This window comes from Pongo abelii, chromosome 7 (assembly GCF_028885655.2).
Source record: "Pongo abelii isolate AG06213 chromosome 7, NHGRI_mPonAbe1-v2.0_pri, whole genome shotgun sequence".
Lineage (NCBI taxonomy): Eukaryota > Metazoa > Chordata > Mammalia > Primates > Hominidae > Pongo > Pongo abelii.
Window position 1 is genome coordinate 94,824,743 of NC_071992.2, and position 12,059 is coordinate 94,836,801.

General features: G+C 38.6%; 1 pseudogene; it reads right to left on the minus strand.

Moving 5' to 3' along the window:
- Positions 1-361: 361 nt before the first annotated feature.
- LOC100458434 (large ribosomal subunit protein uL3-like) lies at positions 362-1,319 on the minus strand (annotated as a pseudogene).
- Positions 1,320-12,059: the final 10,740 nt, after the last annotated feature.

The following is a 12,059-nucleotide window of genomic DNA, read 5'->3' on the forward strand; positions in this document are numbered from 1 at the left end:
TTATATTTTCTACTACACAAAGCTAAAACCTATATGCCTTCCTACTAAAATAACTTTATGACAATGCTGAACATTTTTCAAATAATTAATAAATTATTTACTAACCTTATGAAGCAGTATTTTTTCCTCCATACATTTCTTTACCCTACAAATCACTAAAATATGCTTTTTATCTTTTTTCTCATTTCCTACAATAAACATAATGGCATATATTTCTTTCTTATTTAATACACTTAAGAACAATGATAAAAGACACCTGACCAGGTATATTGTCCAGCTATTCTGAATTGAACAGACTGAGACTTGGAGCTGTCGTATAGCTAAGTGGTTTTTTTGTTTCTATGTTTGTTTTCAATGGAAAATAACTTTCATTGAGACCCCACCAGCTGCAAAATCTGTTCCTGGCATTAAGCTCCTTCTTCCTTTGCAATTTGGCCTTTCTGGAGTGCTCCCACGAATGCTTTCTCCTCCTCCATGGTCTGGAAGCAGCCATGGCCAAACTTGGAGGTGGTGTCAATGAACTTAAGGTCAGTCTTCTCCAGAGCCTGTCATTTGGTCTGCACCAGCAAGGACTTGCGGAGGGTGAGCACTCGCTTCTTGGTTACAACCACACAGACTTTCAGCGTGGCAAAGTCATTTGTCACTTCACCATAGTGGACAAAGCCACCCAGAGGGTTGATGCTTTTGACAGACAGGTCATAGTCAGTGGAGGCATTGTTCTTGATCAGTTTGCCACCCTTAATAAGGTAGCTCTGGCCAATCTTATAGATCTTCTTGTTGATCTTAGTGCAGTGATGGTACTCTTTCTGCCCAGTGCGTGCCCCAGAGAAGGCCACATGGGCAGGATGCCATGCCCCAATACAGGCCACCTTGCAGAGGCCTCAGCGGATCTTGCGGGACAGCTTCTTGGTGTGCCAATGACTGGTGACCCCTTTGTAGCCTTTGCTCTTGGTCACCCCAATAACATCAATCATCTCGTCCTGCCCAAACACCTGGTTCACAGGTACCTGCTGCTCAAGCCTCTTGTGGGCCCAGTCCAGCTTCTCAGCCACGGTGCCTCTGTTCACCTGGATCTCCATCAGGTCGGCCTTCTTGTGGTGCAGAGGAGGCAAGCGCATCTGGTTGTGGGTAATGATATGGATGACTTGGCAGTACTTCTTCATGCTGCTGAAGTCCTTCTCCAGCTGCTTCTTGCCATTCTCATCCCACCATTTCTTGCAGTACTTGGTGAAGGCCTTCTTCTTAGATTTATGCCAGTTCTTATAGAAATGCCTCTTGCACTCATCACTGATGTGCTCAGTGAAGACGGTCTTGAAGGTCCAGAGGCCTCGAGGGGTTCCCACATAGCCCACAATATTGTAAGATTAAACAATATTGTCACATCACATTGTGAGGGCAATCAGGGACTTGCTTGTGTACTATATCCAATGAAGGAGATGCATATTAGTTTTCTGTTGCTGTATAGCAAATTACCACAAGCTTAGCAGATTAAAACAATACCCACTTGTTGATTTCACAGTTTCTACGGGTCAGGCATCCAGGCCTGACTTAACTGGGTCCTCTGCTCAGGGTCTTAACCTAAATGTTGGCTGGGCTGCATTCTCATCAGGAGCTTGAGATGCCCTTCCAAGCTCACGTAGGTGTTGGCAGAATTCCATTTCTTGTAGCTGTAAGGTTGAGGTCCCCATTTTCTTCCATGCTGTCAGCCAGGAGGTACTCTCAGTTCCTAGAGGCTGCCCACAGTTCTTTGCTACATAATCCTCTCATCGGGTGTCTCACAACATGGATGTTTACTTCTTCAAGGCCATCGGGAGTATTTCTTTTACCAGTCTGTTAGAACAGAGTTTTATAAAACTTGATGTAACCACAGAGGTAACTCTCCCATCACCTCAGCTTCCTACCAAGAAGGAAAGTGAAATGAAGATCAAAGTTTGGAAGATGGTAATAGTGGTTTCAGGAAGGAATACGGATGTAAAGAAAGAAATCAAGTTAAAAGATAATGGGATTTTAACAAAGAAACGAGTTTTCCATTAGAAAGATCAAAAATAGAATAAACAGAGCTAATCTATACATCAATAGAGTGAGAGATTTGCGTGAAGCAGACTTCTAAAAGCTTAGAAAAGAAAAAAATAATGAGAACTTGGGGGAAAATGTCCTTTATCTGAGGATTATTTTTCATTTTCTATAAAGTGGAAATTTTCTCCAGGCATTTATAGCTGTAAACATTATGGTTTTGTTTCAAAACCAAATTAGGAATAATATATTTCAATATTCATTCACTAAAAGTAACTTTAGATCTAACTTTACACATGATACTAAACATTATGTACATTTTTATTTTCCCAAAATAATGATAGCTATTTATCAAGTACCTACCATATACTATGCACTGAGCTTTGTAAACATTGCCTCAATTCTTACAGCCCTGAAAAATATTAATATACATATTTTACAGGTAAGAAAGTTGAGGAGCCAGGATATGAGGTCAAACTCCATAGGAGCTCAATTACCATTGTATTCCAAGTGAGCTACACATCCAGGATTTGTACAACCTGGTCATATCAAGTGACTTGTCCACATTCTCCCATCTAATGAGAAGAGGAAGCTCAGGCCTTCTGGCTCCAAAGCCTTCTCTCTCTTTATACTGAACCAAAAAGTAAATTTCCACTGATTCAAAATTCCAGGAAATTCTACATTTCTGATTTGAGCTGTGGTTTTGTAGAGTTACTTCTTTATTGGGTATTTATTAAGCCTTTACTATTTGTCAAACACAGTATTCGGTGTTCCATGTGTTATTTCACTTAATCGTCACAGCTTTCTGATGTACTTACTATCATTACTTCCATTTCACATACAAGAAAACTGAGGTTACTTAGGTTTGTAAACGTGCTCATAATATTCAGGCAATAATTGGTAGATTCAAGATTGAACTCAGTTGTCCCTGACTCATTGTGCATAGCTAATCTGAGGAACCATGAGAGACAACACACACTGCTCAGTTGACTTCCCTACAACAGTTAATCTGAAATTATCTTCACATTTATCTCTTTCCTATTAAAAACTATCATGATACTTTGCAATGATTTATCATCACCCATCAGATTTTATAGTCACCTCCACACAAATCTGTGGTTGATTAAGTAACTAAATTTGGAAGACATTTCAGTGATGAAAAGTGCTAAGTGTTTCTATGAATAATAATTAGCATGGTGCTTCAACTAAATTATGTATGTGAGTATTGGGAATCAATCAGCAGAGGCGGGTCAGGTTTTGATGACCAGAACCAGATAAGATGGATTAGTCAGGGCAGCACAGATGACTAAAGCAGACATTGGCTGCAAAAAACGAATAAATAAATAAATAAAAACGTATTGTACTAAGCACCATGCAAGATCCTGAAAACACAATGCTGAATAAGACAGACACAATCTCTGCCCTCATGGATCTTACACTCTAGAACATAGCATCATCAGAAGTCATCCCAGCTTGATGGAGTATGCTGCCATGGAACTCTTGTAATAGGCAAGCAGACCAGTGGAATGCAAGTACATGGCCACGGTGCCTGTGATCCAGAGCCTGCCCTCAAGGCCCTGGGAGCATTGAGGTGGGGCAAAGCAGGGTTGCAGTACTGGAAGAGAACCACGACAAAGGCACATGGGACTATTTCAGGGATTCAGATACTGAAATAAGACAGTGACCTGCCTACAGGAAGTAGGCAAGAGTTTGATACTGCAAATAAATCCGGGCCTGATCATCAGGAAGGTTAAGGTAAGCTTGGTCTTCAGGACTAGGTTTATTTATTAATTTATTTGTTTTATTTACTTTTTTTAATTTTTTTTTTATTTTTTATTTTGAGACGGAGTCTCACTCTGTTGCCCAGGCTGGAGTCTAGTGGTGCGATCTCGGCTCACTGCAACCACCGCCTTACAAGTTCAAGTAATTCTCCCTGCCTCAGCCTCCTGGGTAACTGGGATTACAGGTGCCTGCCACAACGCCTGGCTAGTTTTTGTGTTTTTAGTAGAGCCAGGGTTTTGCCATGTTGGCCAGGCTGGTCTTGAACTCCTGATCTCAGGTGATCCACCCGCCTCAGCCTCCCAAAGTGCTGGGATTACAGGCATGAGTACTGCGCCTGGCCAGGACTAGTTTTCTTAAAGCCCCATGCAGTCTACTAGAAACAGAAATGACCCCAGAGCCTAAGGGATGTGTTAGCCTGTGTTCTCCCATCCAGTAGCTTCTGCTATGGGAACTGGAGAGGGAGTCAGATCGGCCATCTCACTTTCCCATCGGCCATCTCACTTTCCCAGGCTGTTTTCTCTCTAAGATGACTTGCTACATCTGCATAGCCACACCGAGATCCTGCCACTACCTTACGTCCCCAACCAAAAGTTATCCAAACAATAATCTCACATAGAACATTCACCTGTCCTTACCAAAAAGAGCTTTTTTTTCTCTAAGCACAAATTAGACTGCTATTTTGCAAGTTCTTTTGCCCAATAATTCTGTTTGGGAACAATTGCTGCCTTTTTTCCTGTAATCTGGACTTCCGATCTTTGCTTTAAGTGGTGAACTTGCTTTAAAAAATAAAACAATCCTGACAAATGTGCACACACAGCTGTGTGCTGCCTTGGATTGCAGGGGGCCTTCATGACCTGCTCAGTTCTCTGACTTGCATTCTTATCAGGGAGTCAATTTCTTCAAAGGTCCAAATTCATTTCCTTCTAATTCTATGATTAATCCCTTTTATTCTGTAGAAGGCAATGGCTTTTTTTTTTCTTTTGACAGGCTTTCATTAGTTTTTCAGGACATAATCAGGGAGTCATTTTCCTTCAGTAATGCTATGTGTGTGCCTGTAGGCTATAATACCCTATGGTGAAAGGCACAAATTGCATGTATTTGATCAAACAAATTAGAACTACTGTCTCTTGCAGAGAGATGTGATATTTTTCCAAAGGATAAAATTTTAGAACAGGATGCCTCTGGTACCATCTACTGCAATTTTTTTAATGACATTTCTTCTCAAGGTGGTAATTACAAACTCATTTGCATGTAAGCTTGGACCTGTACAATGCCAATGCTGCCAAATGTTTAACAACGAGCATTTGTAAATATTTGAAGTTAAGCTGTGTATAAAAAGTAAATTACTTACCTGTAAGCATATGGTAAATATTCAAGAATCAAAATAGTCTACACAACTCCTAAGGACTTAACCAATAGCTTACAAAATTCTTTCAAATGTTTCACAGTATTTTAACCTCGAAATAGAGTAGAGTTATTGATATAGTTTGGATGTTTGTCCCTTTCAAATCTCATATTGAAATGTAATCCCCCACTGTTGGAAGTAGGGTCTGGAGGGAGGTGTTTTGGTCATGGGGGCAGATCCCTCATGAATAACTTGGTGTCCTCCCTGCAGTAATGAGTTCATATGAGATCTGATTGTTTAAATGAGCTGGCACCTCCCCTTCTCTTTCTTGTTCCCACTCTCACCATGTGATACACTGGCTTCCCTTCACCTTCTGCCATGATTGTAAGCTTCCTGAGGCCCTCATCAGAAGCAGATACCAGCACTATGCTTCATGTACTGCCTGCAAAATCATGAGCCAATTAAACCTCTTTTCTTTTAAACTACTCAGTCTCGGGTATTCCTTTATAGCAACACAAGTGGACTAACAGAGTTATGATGCCCATTTGTCAGTGACATGCTCATGTATATGTGTATGGACCCTGACCATAACCCACATCTTCTAACCTCAAGTTCAATTTTCCACTCCCCAGTGGACCATACTCAAAAGCTGTCATCTATTTTATTTCTCAATATGTTTCTGTCCTGTATGGAAACTATGTTATATTCTGCATTTTTAAATATCTTTTTCTTTGGAAGGTTTGTTCACAAAAGAAAAGCTGCTTCCAAGTGGCAACTTAATTATCACTTTAGTGACATGCATACCAGTGAAGATGCAATCTATAGTCCTTTGCAATCTTCTTGCTAGGCTCTTTAACATTTTCCATATGTGGACCTCCTTATTACTATAAAAGAATTTCAGAGAAATTCAGACTTACAGAGATAGGTAAGAATGTAGATTAGAATGGGAAGTTGCCTACATGAAAACAGAAATAAAGCATAGCAATGTGGCAAATTACTGTTATCCTGAGAGTGGCTGAGAAAGTTAAGGTAATTTAGGACAAAATCATGACCCAACGGACCCTGAAAATATTGAATCCTTTGTAAGAATACTCAGATTTTTACCTCTTTTCTAGGTTGAAAATTTTTGTATCAAAATAGATGCTTAAGTATACCCAAAATTTACCTGTTTAATGATATTAGGAAGTAATATCTATCAAGCACTTAAACATACCAGGTACTACTGTTCCATGAGTTTTTACTCTGAATTATACTATTTAATCCTCAAAACATCCTTTAAGGCTGGGCACGTGATGGCTTACACCTGTAATCCCAGCACTTTGGGAGGCCAAAGCAGGCGGATCATGAGGTCAGGGGTTTGAGACCAACCTGGCCAACATGGTAAAACCCTGTCTCTACTAAAAATACAAAAATTAGCTGGAGGAGGTGGCATATGCCTGTAGTCCCAGCTACTCAGGAGGCTGAGGCAGGAGAATCACTTGAACGCAGGAGGCGGAGGTTGCAGTGAGCCTAGACCGCCTAGACTGGGCCATTGCACTCCAGTCTGGGTGACAGAGCAAGACTCCATCTCAAAAAAAAAAAAAAAATCCTTTAAGATAGGTACTGTTAGCCCAATTGTGTATTAGTAGATGAGGAAATTAAGACACAGAGTAGTTAAGAACGTTGTTGAAAGTCATAATGTTAATGAATGACATTGCCTGGACTTGATCCAGTGTGTTATATATTGAGTAGATAACCAGGCATTTTTGAAGAATTAGAAGTGAAATTGCCCAAGTGAATTAAAATAGAAAAGAATATAAATTTCATAAAAAAGAAACTTGTGTACATCTGAACTCAATATCTGAATAGGAGGAATTTAAGACACTGGAAAGATAAAGACATATAGGTGGTTTCTAACAGGAGATCAAAGAATAGGCAGACAACGCTGCAAAAGGCTTTGCATAAACTATAGAGAAAATAAGTCTATAAATAGGTTCATTTGTTATGTTTTTGAGTATGAATAATTGGGAGAACAACATTGCTGAATTCCTGTTAGAAATCACATATAGACAACCTAGGATGATGACGAATGACCATCAATGGAAGCCTCAGCTTTGCAATTCTGAACAATGATTTTTAAAAAATCATTATTCTCCCCTTTCCCCATATTTTCCTCTCCCCATCCCAAGCCTCTGATAATCACTTGCTTGATTGAATCTTTCTACAATCGATACATAAAGAAAAACATCACATTGTACTCCATAAATATATGCAATTACTATTTGTCAATTTAAAATAAAGAATAAATAATTTTTAAAAAATTTAAAAATTATCTCTCACACACACATACATGTGCACACACACATAATGCAGTTTGCATTTTTATTCTAATTGCCAATATTCATAACTTCATCAATGGTCAAATACTTGTCCCTCCACCACTTCTATTTTCTTTCTATTCCCTTCTGTATTCATATTAGAATGAGGCCTTGCAGCCATGAAAATCAGGTACATTAACTTCGGAACGTTTCAACAAAAATACATCAAAAAACTTCTTTTAAGCAACGCCAGTATGCCATACTCACACAAAAAATAAATATATAACAACAAACTTTATTATGTATGATTTACCAAAGGCCTCTATATGCTGGGCCCTTTATAAGATTATTTCTAATACTACATGTAACATACATATTTATGCACTTTAACTTGAGGAAGCCAAGAATCCAAGAAGCTAAAAGACTTGACCAAGGTCCTAGAGCTAGAACTGTCTGAGCTAGAATTTAAACCCCTTCCAACTGACCCCAAAGACGCAACTCCTGCTGTGGTATCATTCTGTCTTGTCAGTGCATAAAACTCAGCAAAACACAGCCACCATCTCTAGGGATTTTTATGACTAGAAAAAAAGTCACATAATAAAATGATTGAGGACACAAAGACAAATTTAGAACTGAAGAAAGAATAAAGATCAAAGGTATCACAGGCCACCCAAGATATATTAATCCATAAGAAAATTTTGTTAAACATATGTCACAAACAAGTTACATTAGGATATTATTTGAACACACATAGAAAACATAGACTAAAATGGCTATCCAGACCCTGAGAGGCACTAAATTGTTGTGGACACCTTTTGAGACATAGACCAGCCAATGCCTTCCTACTACATGCAAAGAACTTAGAAGAGTGTCTGGCTTCTAGCAAATGCTATATAAATGTTTGTTGTTGTTTAGCAACTTATTAAAATTGCCTCACTGCAACCTTCGGTAACAGATTCTTGCAGCCATCATTCCGTCCCTTCCTTGGCCACAGAGAGTGGAAAACTCACTCAAACGAGGCCAACTGGATTTTCTCTACCGGAGGTTTATCTGGAGATTGCTCATTGTCTCTGTTAGCATCAAACTGAGTAAACAATTAGGGGACTCAGAAGGCCATTTTCTACCATGTGTACAAGAACGTCAAACTGCTGAGAGAGAGGAATATGAAGGAGCAGAGAAAGGGAGAGAGAGAGAGAGCATGTGAGAGCAGAAACACCATATGGGCCCAGAGGGAGAGAGACAGACAGGGAGGCTGCAGTGGAGCAGAGCAACCTCCCACTTCTGCTTCCAGCTCTCTGTAAGGTCTGACTTCCCTTCTCTCATTGGGTCATTGTACCTTTCAACATATTTTCATTTTTGCTTAAATTATTTGAGTGGGTTTTGGTGACAATCAAATGATTGCTGATTAGAACACAAATATATTCCAAAAGGAAAGGAATACTAAGAAAACTTGTAAGAAACTCAAATACCCACGTTCTAATTTATTTACTACAGAAGAACCCTCAAGGGTAACTTTAGATTGAAGTTGTTCTTGTAATACCCTGGGTAGAAATGAATTGACGGTGAGGGCCATTGAGTACACTTCAGTAGTTTGAGATTTAGACCTGTGCACTTTCTGAAAGGCTGTCTGGAACATTTTTCTGTAAGCAGTGCTACTGTAATGCACAAGATTGTATCTTGGTGGACTGAAAGGATTAAAGAGTTTCTTATATTAACAAGCTTTCTACTAAGAAATGAATTGGGTATTGGTCAAAAAAGAGGATTCTAACAAAGACTGCAGTACCTGGATGCTGTTGATGTAATAGCAGAGGAATATTAATACAAATTTTAGAGAGCTTAAGCCTTCTGGAAAACATATGTGAACTGAGAGGAAGAAAATATTTTCCATTTCTTCCAAAGATTCTATATATTTTAGGTCAATACTGAGAATGCAAAAAGAAATCTGGGCCTACCTCTAAGCACTCTCATGCAGATACTCTGTTTCTTTGGACTTCTTTTGCCTGACAGTCATCACTGTCTTATATAGAGCTCTTCTAAGGGAATATGCATGAATCAAAAATAGACTAGGAGCTATATTTTCTTCAGTTTTACGTTCAATGAATTTGCCTAACTCGCAAATCCTGTTAGTCTAGTGTAGATGAATCTTCTGTCTCTTTTGAGGATTACTTCTAATAAATGGGCTGTGATATGAAGTTTAAGTGCACATGTTTGTGCTGTGGCTATAAAATGGTGAGAGTGATTTCTATTATCCACAACAAAAAACAGTCTTTCCATTACACACACACACACACACACACACACACACAATAGTGATTTATATATAATTTTAATGTGCTGAGGGCTACCTCAGCCAGGCTGCAGGAGTTCTTCTAGATTCTAGCTCATCATCAGTAAAGATTTCTTTACCTCCCTCCCTTCCATGCACTTATCTGTTCCACATTTCCACACCACACTACTGCACCTTTCCAAGGTCCTCTTCCTGGAAATTCTACTCCCAAACCCCAGAATCCCCTTCTTATCCCTTCTTACCAGTACAATGATTTCTGGCTTGCAGGACACCACTTCCTAAATTGTGAAAAATAAACTAGTAGCCCAATGAAGAGTTTCACTCACACCTTTGTGTATTTAGGCAAGTAAGGAGGAAAGGTAAGTTACTGACATCCCAAGTTAGAATTCCAAATGTAATTTTTCAATAGAAGCAATAATATAAATAAAAATAGATATTTGTTATTAGTATTTTTCTTCAGTTTCTTTCACTCATTTTATTCATTTATTGATTTAACAAAACATTTGCTTGTCTTCTGCATTCTGGGCACCACTCTTGAGTCTGGGGATATGATCATATGCAAACAGATAAAATTATGAATGTTTTATGGATTTGTTTTAATACATAAGCATGACATATAACATTGGTTCTATAGGAAATTGTGTACTGAGTTCCTGATAACTAACTTACCACATATAAAAATCCCATCAATTATTTGAGGAATTCATAGATATGTCCATATCTGTGCATATATAAATGCTAATTTCTCGGTCAGCAATGTAATAGTCCATTCATTCATTCATAGGCACATAGATAAATATGCATCTATCCATATAGTACACCATAGCAACCGGTGTCCAGACCTCAAATCACTGGACATAACCTCTTCTCATTTTTCTCCAAGACACCATATTAAATTTCTAAAATGTATTTTAAGTCTAAAATAAAGTTCCAAATCTTAATACTTTTTAGGTTTCTCTATGAATAATTTATAGTTACTAAAAGCATGTGCTTTAGAATCAGACAGACCTGGGTCCAAATCCTGGTATTTTTGTTACTTTGTACAAGTTATTAGACTCTCCCAAGCCCTAAAGTTCTACCTATTAATGTTTGCCTATTAATATTAAATATTCACCTATTAATATTAAATGGGAACAACAGTACCTATCTCATAAGGTTGACATGACAATTGAATCAAACCAAATATAAACATTACAAATATGTATATCTTAAGCCACTAGTACAAGGTAAACATTTTAAAAAATTATATCTATTTATATGAAATGGTTATACCTCACCTATTTGTGAGCCAAACATCAGAAAGAATTAATTGATTTGGAATCCAGTTAGGAACAATAGGCTCTGTGTCCTCTTCTAATGAAAGTACATAGGAACATGAAAGTAGATAAGTCCTATTTTGTGGTTAGGTAATTTTATTTTTCTTTCCATCTCTAATTCTTATGATTTTATCATGCTTCATAATATGTGTTTAATTATTCCCTTTTACAAGACTTGAAGGCGGCAAATATAGTAATTCCATGAATACACTGATATGGTTTGGCTCTGTATCCCCACCCAAATCCCACCTTGAATTGTAATAATCCCCATGTATCAAGGGCGGGACCAGGTGGAGGTAATTGGATCATGGGTGCAGTTTCCCCCATGCTGTTCTCATAATAAGTGAGTGAGTTCTCACAAGATGTGATGGTTTTATAAGCATCTGGCATTTTTCCTGCTTCTACTCACTCCATTCTGCTGTGCTGTGAAGACGGTGCCTCCTTCTCTTTTGCCTTCTGCCATGATTTTCCTGAGGCCTCCCCAGCAACGTGGAACTGTGAATCAATTAAACCTTTTTCCTTTACAAATTACCCAGTCTCAGGTATTTCTTCATAGCAGTGTGAGAACAGACTGATACAGTATATTGGTACCAAGAGTGGGACGCTGCTATAAGGATACCCAAAAATGCAGAAGCAACTCTGGAACTGGGTAACAGACAGAGGTTGGAAAAGTTTGGAGGGCTCAGAAGAAGACAGGAAAACATGGGAAAGTTGGAACTTCCTGGAAACTTGTTGAATGGTTTTGACCAAAACACTGATAGTTATATGGGCAATGAAGTCCAGGCTGAGGTGCTCTCAGATGGAGATGATGAACTTCTTGAGAACTGGAGTAAAAGTGACTCTTGCTATGCTTTAGCAAAGAGACTGGCAGCATTTTGCCCCTGCCTTAGCAATCTGTGGAACTTTGAACTTGAGAGAGGTGATTTAGGGTATCTGGCAGAAGAAATTTCTAAGCAGCAAAGCATTCAAGAAGAAGAACAGAACAGAAAAGTTTGAAAAAATTTGCAACCTCACAATAC